The sequence below is a fragment of the Manduca sexta genome, chromosome 22 (assembly GCF_014839805.1).
Source record: "Manduca sexta isolate Smith_Timp_Sample1 chromosome 22, JHU_Msex_v1.0, whole genome shotgun sequence".
In the NCBI taxonomy this organism is placed as follows: domain Eukaryota; kingdom Metazoa; phylum Arthropoda; class Insecta; order Lepidoptera; family Sphingidae; genus Manduca; species Manduca sexta.
In genome coordinates, this window is record NC_051136.1 from 3,769,266 (window position 1) to 3,782,607 (window position 13,342).

A 13,342-nucleotide genomic window follows, 5' to 3' on the forward strand; every position below is an offset into this window, starting at 1 on the left:
AACGGGCGAGGAGAAAGCGCTGCTAACATTCAAGGTGACAGCCTCTGTGGCTTTATGAGACTTATTTATTTCTCAAGATTAAGTGTCAAAGAAAAAAGACATACAGTGCTATACATATATGGCATTATTTTATTTCTTTAATAATAATATCAAAACTATATACTGTCTTACTGCTGGGCACGGGCCTCCTTTACTATTGAAAGGGATAGGCCTTAGTCCACTTCACTTACCCTCCAAGTTCTTGGAGAATTACTCAGATATGCAGGTTTCCTCACGACGTTTTCCTTCACCGTTCAAGAAAAGCAATAATTCACAAAGTATACCTACATAGCTTAAGAAGAGTTAGAGGTGCGTGTTCTTGGGTTTTGAACCTGCCGACATTCGTCTCGGCAGTCCGTTGCATTCCCAACTAGGCTATATATAGCCACTTCATTTTATTTATTCATTGCACTTTATATACAAAGAACATAAAGGCAGGCTTAATGCCGAAAACATTATAAAATTTTGAATTTCTGATAGTCGTCCGTCGACGCTGTATTTGATCTACGCTGTTTTTACTATCAGCTCCGAGTATAGTCACTTTCCCACCTTTTTTTATTGCTGTCGATGGCAGACAAGTTAAAGGCCTACTAGGTAGTAAGTGTTCACTGTCGTCCATGAGCGTCGGCAATGCTAGGGGCATAGCCTTGTCGCTGCCTACCGTGAGAGACTTTCAACTTCATTTAAAGCAGGATAGGTCACAACGCCGAGGTAACACCGTGGGGCGGAGTTTATATTAGAGCGCACAAATTCGTATTAAAAATGATCTCTGGCAACGCAAAGCTCAGAAAAAGTAAACACAAAACTATAAAACCAGTAATCCCCATGCACCAACTGAAATTATCAATAATACCTGCACGTTACTAAATAAGTCAAGCATTAACATCAATATAGCAGAAATTCGTCTCCTAGAAACTATTAAGGCATTCGATCGAGTTAATAATTTCAGCGAACTATCAAAATTCAGTTAACGTTCGCGTCACCGTCGGAAATTGCCGTAAACTCGTCGGTTTGGACACACGGCACCGACGTAAACTTACATCGTATCAGTAACCGAAATTACAATAGCTTTATTAATTTGCATAACCTCGTCGGCTTTAATTTATGTCTTCAAAGTTTTCGAGTTAATAGTTTGTAACCCTTCAAACCGCGAAATAAAATTAGGGAAGTCGTTATTGGGGTGGTAATTGTTCTGAGAAAGGGTTAACTTTAAGTGGTGTTAGCGGCGTATTTGGTGGGTATATTTTTTATAGTAGAATATAAACTTGATCACAATATTTAACTATCAGAATAATAATGTATATTGAAAACTTTTAAGAAATAGGGTTGGAATTGGAAGTCTTATTAAGTTTCTAAGCAATCTCAATTACCAAAGTAAGCGCAACTCTCAATGAGCAAAGCTAACACATTAGGTCTTCTCTGAGAATGGCCTCTTGCGGTTCGAGCCGTAGACATAATTGAATATATTTCGTGTCGTTTTAGATTTTGCAGTCAGGCATTTTGAGACAAGTAATGTGTAATTGAGTGACACTATCTCACCTATAATTTTACAAATTGTTTGATCAAATATTTGATATGAGATTTTTCACAAATACACACGTCGACGTATACAGAAGTGTTATCACGGGCATCTTATAACCCAATCCCGCTGGAGGGTCCTCGGGATCCCGTCTTGTGATTACACTCGATGTCACTTGCATGTATATTTTGAGGCTGTCAGCGTGTAAACGTTTTGAGATTACGCTCTCAAGATGCATGACATTAAATTAAATTTCTTTACTTTAACATAAAATAAAATTTTTAAATCGACGAAATATATTTAAAAATGTTATGAAATAAGGAATTATACTGCCATGCTAAGCTCAGAAGCGGAATCTCAAAAAAAAAACAAAATCTTGATTTTTATGTCGTAAGATATCTTAAAGAAATACCCATCCAATGAACTTACCTACATAACGGTATTTGTTTAGAACTTTTTAAAAAAATTAAGAGAGTTCCTTTATCTCAGTATTACATATAAATCTTTAAAACTATATTTACAAACTTCGATTATCTCGAAATAAGGTTTCCCTTACTTTGAATTGCTAACCGCCGGTGGCTAGGATCTTGAGCTTCGCCATCCGAGGGTGTTTTTTTATATATGTTTTGTTTTCTTATACATATATCTATACACAAATGTGAAAAAGAAAAGCTTTAAAAATTAATAATAATAATATCATGAAAGATATAATCATGTATCAAAAATCATTGTAATCGTACAATGATTTTGTAGTTTGTCTTATAATAATAATTTTGTAGTTTGTCTTATGTTGGTAAGTACAACTTACTAAGTAATTACCTACAAAGTTTGCCTAAAGATACTGGAAAGATGAATGAGGAAAATTCTATTAACTCTTGGGAACCTAGATTTTTGAAACATGAACATCTTTCATTTTATTTTTCGTGTTAGTTTTCCAAAGAAATCTTTTAGTAACAGAGTTGTTTTTAAAGAAATTTAGCAACTGTTTGGATTATTTACGATGGTTTCTTTAAATACAATTTGAACAGAATATTATGCCGAATGCTGATTTTGCTTACTAGTAAAATATTTAGAGTGTTTTGTAATTTTTTAAGCTGATTTGTGTATTAAAATAGCTGCATCCACTGCACCTATTAAAAAATCGGGTATATCTGATCTACAAATCTTAAATAACCTTTGGTACAACATAATATACAACCTCAACCTTTAAGCACTTACTGCAAACCTTAATCTAATAACAACTAAACAAACCAGCAAAAAGATTGAACACTAAACCTAACCAAAATCCTCAACACAAATTAACTCGAACCCCACAAAAAGGAGGAAACTCACGCACTACTAGAAACTTAACTAAATCGTAGTACGAAATACGATTGCGGTGAATGGAAAAAAAACATCGAAACTGGCCATTAAGGTCAAAGGTCACGCACGGGGGACGGTTTCGGCCAAATTCGGTTGCAAGTCGACACCCCAAATTCTATAACTAAAGATCAGGAAACCGCCAGCAAAATTGACTGCGCGACACACTCGGCATCTTTATGGGCAAAGTTGTGCGTATTTTACGTTCCACCTTTGCGTTTGAGAAGTTATCTCCAATGTTTAGGTTTTGAATTGCTAGCATTTGTATGTTTATTGGACGGACAGCCTTGATGGTGTTGTCACTGTGAAATGTGAGCTCTAGGTTTGTGCACCATGCCGAAACAAACGTTAGTAGGATTGTAAAATATTTGATTCGTATGTTCTGGAACTTCCAATAGGGCGATCTTTAGGGGAGGCTGTTTAGCAGTAGACATCCTGCGGCTGATGATGATGTTCTGGAACTAAAGGTCGTTGAAATAAAACTATTTATGGATTTTATCGCGGTTATTTATATTATTTTCTTCCGACGTTTCGAAGACTTTGCAGCCTTTGTGTTCACGGGGCGGATTGAGGTGTTGGTCATCCGCAAGTGAAAGTTACAATAACTACATTACACTATATTTTTACAATTATACAATGTTTTTTAATTTTTTCGCTTCTGACGGTGAGGTCTATGCAAAATGAGCTCACATTGTCTTGAAGTCTGACAGTCCTCAAAACGCCGGGTGAAAATAATAATATAAATAACTGCGGTAAAATCCATAAATAGTTCTATTTCAACATTATAGTGATAATTATTTTAGGTAATCATAAAAATGTCACAGTTACTTTTATAAATCACATTATATTTGCTGGTGGTAGGATATATTTTATGTCCGTCCGGATAGATACCACCGTACACAAGGTGTTAAAACTCGCCATAGTGGTCCACGAATATGTCACGATCCAGGAACAGCCTGTGTATGTCGGGTTCCAACAGGCCGGCATAATAGGGGACCGGACTCATTTTTGTTCTTTATTATTATCAAATATTTACGTTATATAAATTACAACACAGAAAGAATTATTTAAATCCGGTAAAAAATCAACAAGTTATAAGTTTTTTAATTTCGGTAGAAGGGGTAAGTAACAAGAAACAGAAAAGAGGCGCAATACGCACATGTGACGTCATCGGGCATTACGACGCGTGCGAAAGAAAGAGATGAAGCGATATCCCCACTTCGCGCCCACTTCGGCATATAGTAATATTTGAAATATGAATTACTGGCTCATTTTTTAACCAATTTTAATGCAGTTTTCGCAGGAGGGTTTCTTTTTCGTATTATCAACCATTTCATATAGAATAATGTACAAAATCGAACACAGGCCGGTCCCCTATTGTGTTGATTGCTGAGGGGTGCTCATCTTTCATCAATTCACATTCTATTGGACCCCATCCACTTACCATCAGGTGCAGTGGGATTACTTTGGCACGTATGAAAAATACGATATCGAATACATCTTCTTTGAGCCAAACATTTACTAATGTCAAATATCACCAAATATTTTTTATCAAATCAATATATTAACAAAAGTAATATTTGAATATAGTACCTTGTATGAAAATACGTAATTTACAGATACACATCTGATGACAGTTAAATTAAAGAAATATTATCCTAATTTGACCACTGTTGAAAAAAATGGGGCCTTAAAGTAATTCCCGTAATGTCGTGTATAACATACGTGACTATCGGACTTTTTAATTACTTAAATATTTATTATTTATTACGTCAATATTTCAAAAAGAACAATTATGACGCTTATCACTATAATTAACTTATTAAATATTCATGACAGTTTCAAGTGTCTATATTGTTTAAAATCAATATATTACGTCACTATGTCAGACATGCCTTTGAAATTAATGTGGTCGAAGGCTATTATTTTGATGGGAAGCCACACGAAGAAAACTAAAGGAAATTACTCGCAATTATGCGTTATTTCTACGATAGATTCTATTGCAGGGAAAGATATGGAAGGTATACGAATTAGTATAAAGTATTTTTTGTTCAGATTATATCAAAGGTTGTAGTCATAAATCTTGATTTCGCATAACGAGTAATTTATACAGCTAGACTCAAGGTCATTGTAACTGCACATAAACACGCACAAGGACCTTTTATTTGTTTCGTCGTCGTTACGGTTTGTAGAAATATTTAGAAAACCATTTATAAATTTAAATCTTAGTATGCTTTGTCTAGTTATTTCCAAGATTGTTTCATTTATGTCTATGAAGTGACAGATCAGACTTAAACAGAAAAGGGGTTGATTGATTAGGATAAATAATTAACAACAAATAGATCTTAGAAGCACTATAGACAATAGACATCTAAGACACAACACTTGAACAATCTAAGCGAAATCATTTCTGCAACGGTCTTATAAATTATAACTCAGATATTGGAATAAAACTATTCTACCAATTTTATCACAGGTTTTTATATTATTATAATTTTCTCCCGATATTTCGAAGTCTGTGCAGCCTTCGAGTGGACAAAATCTATACATTCTGTAAAACAAAGTCCCCTTTTCTGTCTATCTGTATGTTATCGATTTTGTCAAAATGTACTAAACGGATTTTGATGAAATTTGGTATGGAGATAGTTTAAGAGCCTGGGAAGGTTGTAGGCTATTTTCTATTCCTGGAAAATATACAGTGTCACTTTTATCCCGGCGAAGCCGCGAGCGAATGTTAGTTGAAATATAAGACCCGTGATGAAATCCGTAAAGTAGTTTTATTTCAAACTCTAACATTCGCGTAAACCTACTGAATCATTATAACTCAGACATCAAACTCCAACTCATCAGATGGATCAATAGGTATTGTCCTAAATTCCCTGACAATTGCCATGACATTTTCTCGATTTAAATCATTAATTACCAAACCCGTGGACAATAGCATCACGGAACTAAGCACTGTGTCCTCGTGATGATAAAGTGACGCTCTCGAGTCCGGTCAAACATTGTGAACGTAGTAATGACGTTCCATGTCCCTATTCGTTGGAGGGCCTTCGAGAACCACTTAGAGTACCCTTGACTTTACACGTCTAAGCCCGTGTGCCGAAGAAATTTAATCCGAACAAGAGGTTACGTTTTTGTACGTTTTTCCGTGACTCGCAGTTTTTGTAGGATTTTGGGATGTAATTGTGATTTGGACTTTTTTGCGGTTTAGATAATGCGATGTTGAGTTTGGTGGAAACTGTTTTTCTAGGAGTAAATACGTGTTATTTGTTTTAAATTTTCGTGTGTCTGAGAGAAGTTTGTGGTATGAATGTGGTATGAATGTTTAAAATAACACTTAATAACTACAGAATAGAAATCTATTTATCTTACAGCATAGCAATCGTACTGCTATAAACGCGAAAGTTTTAATGTTCGTTACTCAGTCACGCCAAAACGGCTGAACTGATTTGGATGAAATTTGGTACAGAGCTAAATTATAGTCGGGAAAAGAACATAGGCTTCTTATTATTCTAGAAACGTATAAGGACTTTATTACGGAAAAACTATTTCAAGCGGCTGAAATGGCGAGCAAAAGCTGATATAAACATAAGTCCCGGAATATATTATTATTGTCATGTAATATAGCGTAATTATAGCGTAAGACGTAACGTCTTTCCATTTGTAGAATCATATTTTACCAATAACGGCTTAATGAGGCAGCGGGCTAGCCTTTATCACTTCAGAAAATCGAAATCTTTGACGTACTCTCTTAAAGTATGCTACAGATAGATCGCACGGGTGCAATTAATTTTCTGGGACCAACGCTCGGATATAATAGTAGCTGTATTAATAAATAACAATTATAACAACAATAAGAAAGAAAACAAATAATTTTGATAACAAAATAAATATATTTAATTCATTTATCATCAGCGAATCAAATACATGTTTCTAGACATTACATTCATTTTTACACACACTCCCTCATACCTTTCATCCTCTTCGGTCATGTGTATTCCATCCCAGTAAGTGACAAGGAGCCCATCGTCCTAATGGGTACATATCCCGATATTGAACACATAAACCCAACTCCACTGCCTTACCCAGAATTCGATCCCGACACCTAGCACTAGTCATATCAGACGCAATACAATTACGTCACTAAAGAAAGCGATTCAGCGGCAGCAGCACCAGTTATATTTTATTTATCTGAAATTACGAGAACATTCCATGTTGAAAATGTTCTAACAAACACGAGTCATTGCTAGCGTATTACGTAAATTTTCTCTGTCCGCCCAAGTTCTTTTAACTTACGGTCAGAGAAGAACAATTTTAATTAGACCTTAGTGTCCGGTTCTCGTTCAACTTTGCTTCCAGTTTAGCGCGTTTTTCTTTTTTATCTTTATCTCAAAAACCATTTCATTTGCATGTGTTCGGAAATCAGCCGTTTTGCGAGAGCTCGTGTGAAGTTTTGAATTCATTTTAACATGATTTTTATTCAGAAACGGTGTGCAGAAATGTAATATCGTGTTTTATACGTCTGAGTGAGACATGCATTGATAGTAAATATGTCAATGCAAATAACAAGTTCTATAGTGAACAGAAGGTCAAATTCCTGATCGTTATTTGAGGACATCTGTATCGAAATGCAAAATATTAAGTACAGAGCCAATATCTTTGTAACGATCTAGACAGAATTAATAACACCCTTGTACTAATATAGCTAGGCTTCATGCGTCTCTTACCTCATAATATACTCTAAAATGAACTCTATCAACTCCTTAAATTTTCCAGCGATATAACATTTTATTTTAAAAAGGCAAAATATAAAGGCCAAATTGCCCGGCTGCCATGATTGTTCTGAATGCCCTAAATAAACCGGGGCAGTTGGTAAGTCTTTATATTATCGTAAAATATGCTAAATCCATTTAGGCGCAGTTTTTCTTTACCGCTTAACGGCTCAAAAATATTGCCGGCCGGTACTGGCCCGTTTATGGGAATTTTAATAATGGCCCCGCGTAACATTGCTACGTGTTACCTAATAAAGTTTCGGCTCGGGGATTTTGCACGGACTCAAAAATGTTCCGAATAACGCTCTCGTTTCATGACGGTGTAAATATTAAGAGATTTTTGGGTATATTTTGTATTAACCGTTTAGTATTCTCGTAACCTTATCTGGTTTAGAACTGGGTATATTATTATGATATTGTAGTATAATTTGTTTTCTTAACAACACACACACACACATCACGTATTTTTCTCCAAAGGGGTATGTAGAGACGCAATCAGGGCACCCACTTTTCGCCGTGTGTTCCGTCCCATGATGTAATAGGTTGCGAGCGTATCGCTATCTAGGGCACAAATTTCCCAGTCCGGACTGATACTGAGTAGAAAAACCCAAATATCACTTTGCCTAACTTGAGATTCGAACCCAAGACCTCAGGGTGTTACTGTACCGCACATGCAGTACAGCTACGCAACCGAGGCTGTATAGTATTATATTAATAATAATAATAATAATAATATCAGCCCTGTATTATATACTTGCCCACTGCTGAGCACGGGCCTCCTCTACTACTGAGAGGGATTAGGCCTTCGTCCACCACGCAGGCCTAGTGCGGATTGATAGACTTCACACACCTTCGAAATTTCTATAGAGAACTTCTCAGATGAGCAGGTTTCCTCACGATGTTTTCCTTCACCGTTAAAGCGAACGATAAATTCACAAAGAATATACACATGATTTTAGAAAAGTCAGAGGTGTGTGCCCTTGGGATTTGAACCTGCGGACATTCGTCTCGGCAGTCCGTTCCACACCCAACTAGGCTATCGCCGCGTTATTATATTATTATGGTATAATAAGAATGAGTATAGATCTAAACGTTTAACCACGCAATGATTCCGCCAATGTGTATTACGCGAATATATATTTGGAAGTTACTGATATTTCTTTATCTTTGGTACATATATCACCGAAGAACCTAGAGGCGTTTCATCTTTCCATTAGATTACTATTAGCCATTGTTGTGAATTATCTTTGTTATATTTTCCTTATAAAAATATTGTATGGTAAAAGTATCGATTTTCAATAATAAATAATGTATCATTTTGATAAATAATATACCTAAATAGGTTTGTATAGAGATTTGAATGACAAGAAGTAAACGAAGAAACCCTTGAACTGAACCTCCTCTACTCTTCTTAATGTCGATTCCATACCTTTTGGTATGGGCGGTGGAGAAGTGGAGTAATTTTCACATTAGATGACCCACTTGTTCATTTATGGGTTTAAACTAAATAAAAAGGATATCCATATGGGTCAAAAATTGTCAGCTCTGAAAAAACAAAGGCACACATTTTAACCTTGAATGATTCATCATCATCAATAGCCTGTTGCAGTCCACTGCTGGACAAAGGCGACTTGCAAGGTACGCCAAAGAACCCGGTCTGCTTGGTTTATGCATCCAGTCGCTGCCAAATGTCCAGTCGAATGATTCATGCTTAATCGTAATAAAAACACTATAAAATGATTTATTAGTGTAGAACAAATTTTATTTCAGTGCAGATTTTATCATATAGTTCGAGATTCATCAACAAATGAACGTGATGGATGGCAGCGATTCAAAATGAAATTCGTTAGCTAATTGCACTGGCATAAAGATTATTTTTAGGAAATAATGTCATATTTTTTTTTAAATATACTGGCATATCTTTTTTTAAATATACTGGCGTAAAGAACGTTTTTTGAAAATACCGCCAAATAGATTAGGTTTTAGAAAATACTCGCTTAAAAATTGTTTTATGAAAATACTGTCATAAAGAACATTTTTTGAAATTACCGCCATGTTGATTATTTTTTAGAAAATACTGGCATAAAGATTATTTATAATAACATAATAAGCTGGTTATTTTTCCCCGAAATTCGTCCCTAACGCCGAAGTTTAACACCGGGGGCCACGCTCGCATCATCAATTTTTTCTTTTTTTATTACACCCACGTCGGCAGGCGGATGTTTCAAGGCGTTTCAGCCGTTCTGTTTCTTATTCTTTTATTAATAAAAGTTTATGCTTCGCTTATGGTTCGCGCGATTTTACATTATGTTTTGTGTATATTTCGGGTTATTTCGTAATAATGCGCTTTAGTGTTCATATTTTTATTTATATACTTCAGTTATTATAGATATTACTAGCTTTTGCCCGCGGCTCCGCCCGCGTTATAAAGTTTTTCAGGCTAAAGTTTTCCGTTATAAAAGTAGTAGTTTCCCGGGAGCCTATGTTCTTCCCAGGGTCTTAAACTGTTCCATACCAAATTTCATCTTAATACGTTGGGTTACAAAAAATAGGGGTTGGTGATAGAAGGGTATAAATTTAGGGTTGAATGTATTTTTTAATGCGATATAATAAAAAAATAAAAAAATAAAAATTTGTATAGAATTATAAAAAAAATGTTAAGAGTGGACAACCCTTAACACTTAGGGGTATGAAAAATAGATGTTAGCCGATTCTCAAACCTACTGAATATGCATGCAAAATTTGGTTAAAATCGGTAAAGCCGTTTCGGAGGAGTACGGAGACAAACATTGTGACACGAGAATTTCATATATTAGACTAGTATAGTCTCTGATTTTAAAAATAAATAAAACATATTTATGTATGTAGTTAATAACGGACAATCTTTTTTTATGTTTGACTAAACAGATTTATATTAAATATATGCGATGACGATTTGAGCAGTTATAGGACTGAATCCTAGTAGATGTGAATACAAATTGTGTACATAATAATAGGCCGGCATAATTGTGTCGACTATCAAGGGGTAATCATCTCTTGTAATTCGACATTCTATTGGACCTCACTACACTTGGTGCAGTGGGTTCGCTTTATCGTTAAAGTATAAAAAAATACGACATACATAGTATTTACCTTGACTAGTCAGTGAATTTATATAAGATTTAATATCAAGTCATGGTGTTCACTACTTAAGGTCTAAAGTGGATACAGTATTTTTTAAATGGTTATAGTATCAAGACGGAATATGCCTGTGCCCCTGCATAGTATTTACCTTGACTAGTCAGTGCATTTATATAAGATTTAATATCAAGTCATGGTGTTCACTACTTAAGGTCTAAAGTGGATACAGTATTTTTTAAATGGTTATAGTATCAAGACGGAATATGCCTGTGTCCCTGCATAGTATTTACCTTGACTAGTCAGTGCATTTATATAAGATTTAATATCAAGTCATGGTGTTCACTACTTAAGGTCTAAAGTGGATACAGTATTTTTTAAATAGTTATAGTATCAAGACGGAATATGCCTGTATCCCTGCATAGTATTTACCTTGACTAGTCAGTGAATTTATATAAGATTTAATATCAAGTCATGGTGTTCACTACTTAAGGTCTAAAGTGGATACAGTATTTTTTAAATGGTTATAGTATCAAGACGGAATATGCCTGTGTCCCTGCATAGTATTTACCTTGACTAGTCAGTGCATTTATATAAGATTTAATATCAAGTCATGGTGTTCACTACTTAAGGTCTAAAGTGGATACAGTATTTTTTAAATGGTTATAGTATCAAGACGGAATATGCCTGTGCCCCTGCATAGTATTTACCTTGACTAGTCAGTGCATTTATATAAGATTTAATATCAAGTCATGGTGTTCACTACTTAAGGTCTAAAGTGGATACAGTATTTTTTAAATGGTTATAGTATCAAGACGGAATATGCCTGTGTCCCTGCATAGTATTTACCTTGACTAGTCAGTGCATTTATATAAGATTTAATATCAAGTCATGGTGTTCACTACTTAAGGTCTAAAGTGGATACAGTATTTTTTAAATAGTTATAGTATCAAGACGGAATATGCCTGTATCCCTGCATAGTATTTACCTTGACTAGTCAGTGAATTTATATAAGATTTAATATCAAGTCATGGTGTTCACTACTTAAGGTCTAAAGTGGATACAGTATTTTTTAAATGGTTATAGTATCAAGACGGAATATGCCTGTGTCCCTGCATAGTATTTACCTTGACTAGTCAGTGCATTTATATAAGATTTAATATCAAGTCATGGTGTTCACTACTTAAGGTCTAAAGTGGATACAGTATTTTTTAAATGGTTATAGTATCAAGACGGAATATGCCTGTGTCCCTGCATAGTATTTACCTTGACTAGTCAGTGCATTTATATAAGATTTAATATCAAGTCATGGTGTTCACTACTTAAGGTCTAAAGTGGATACAGTATTTTTTAAATGGTTATAGTATCAAGACAGAATATGCCTGTGTCCCTGCGAAAATTGTTCGTGCGGAGATCATACGGTAGATAGGAAAACGTTGGACGAGGTTTGTGTTAGCATAAGAATGGTAAAAAGTTTTATAATTGCATAGACGACTAGAACGAAGTACAACAAAACAAAATGTAATGTTCGAGAAGTTCGGGAATACATGGCAATATATCGTCGTTGTAGGTGGAGAACTAAATAACTCGGATTTTGGCCATTTTGGACTTTCATCACTTTCGTGTTGCCCAAAACATGGCGCATATTTTGGCTTAACAAGCATTTCATTATCTTATCCCGTTTCGAAATTATAGCTTTTTTATGTTAAAAGTGGAGGAATAAATATATTTAAATAATATATATTTTGTTGTAGAAAAAGTAAATAACTAAATAATAAAATCAATAAACTGCGACTCATAATCTGTTCAACAGTAAAGAAATTAAATAAAATGAGTTGTTTAATTCTTCCTCGAGTCTATTGTTTGTAAACAAAATTAATCAAGTGTGAAGAAGAACTAAACAACTTGATTTGTTTAATTTAGACATTGAAAATCCTAATGGTATTCACTTTAATAAACTGTATAATTGTAATTATTTAACCTTATAATTACTTTACCATATGGTTTCTAGTGTGGCAAAACTAAATAACTATACGAGTTATTTAGTTTATTTCAGCAAACTTACAAAACATTATAGGCTCGCCCCCTATCACATCATGGGACGGAACATACTTGGCGAAAAGTGGGTGCCCTAGTTGCGCCTCTGCATACCCCTTCGGGGATAAAATGCGTGATGTTATGTTATGTACAAAACATTGTCGTGGCAGAATTAAATAAGAAGTTTTTATTTTTTTACATTTTTATTCTTCAGGTCAGAGTTTTTTTTGTTAATGCATAATATAATAGAAATAAGATAAATAGATAATAAGACCCAAGATATATAAAAATACCGAAATTAAAATTATTTATAGTTTTTTAGTAATGCTTAAAAATAACGACAAAAAACAGTTAATCGCGTTTATCTCGAAACTAGAAATTTTGAGTTATTTAGTTCTACAGCGACGATATATAAGTTTATATATAAACTTAATATTTGCTATTTTACGACGTGTAAGTAAAGATTTTTATAAATATGACTACGTTGGTCGTACGA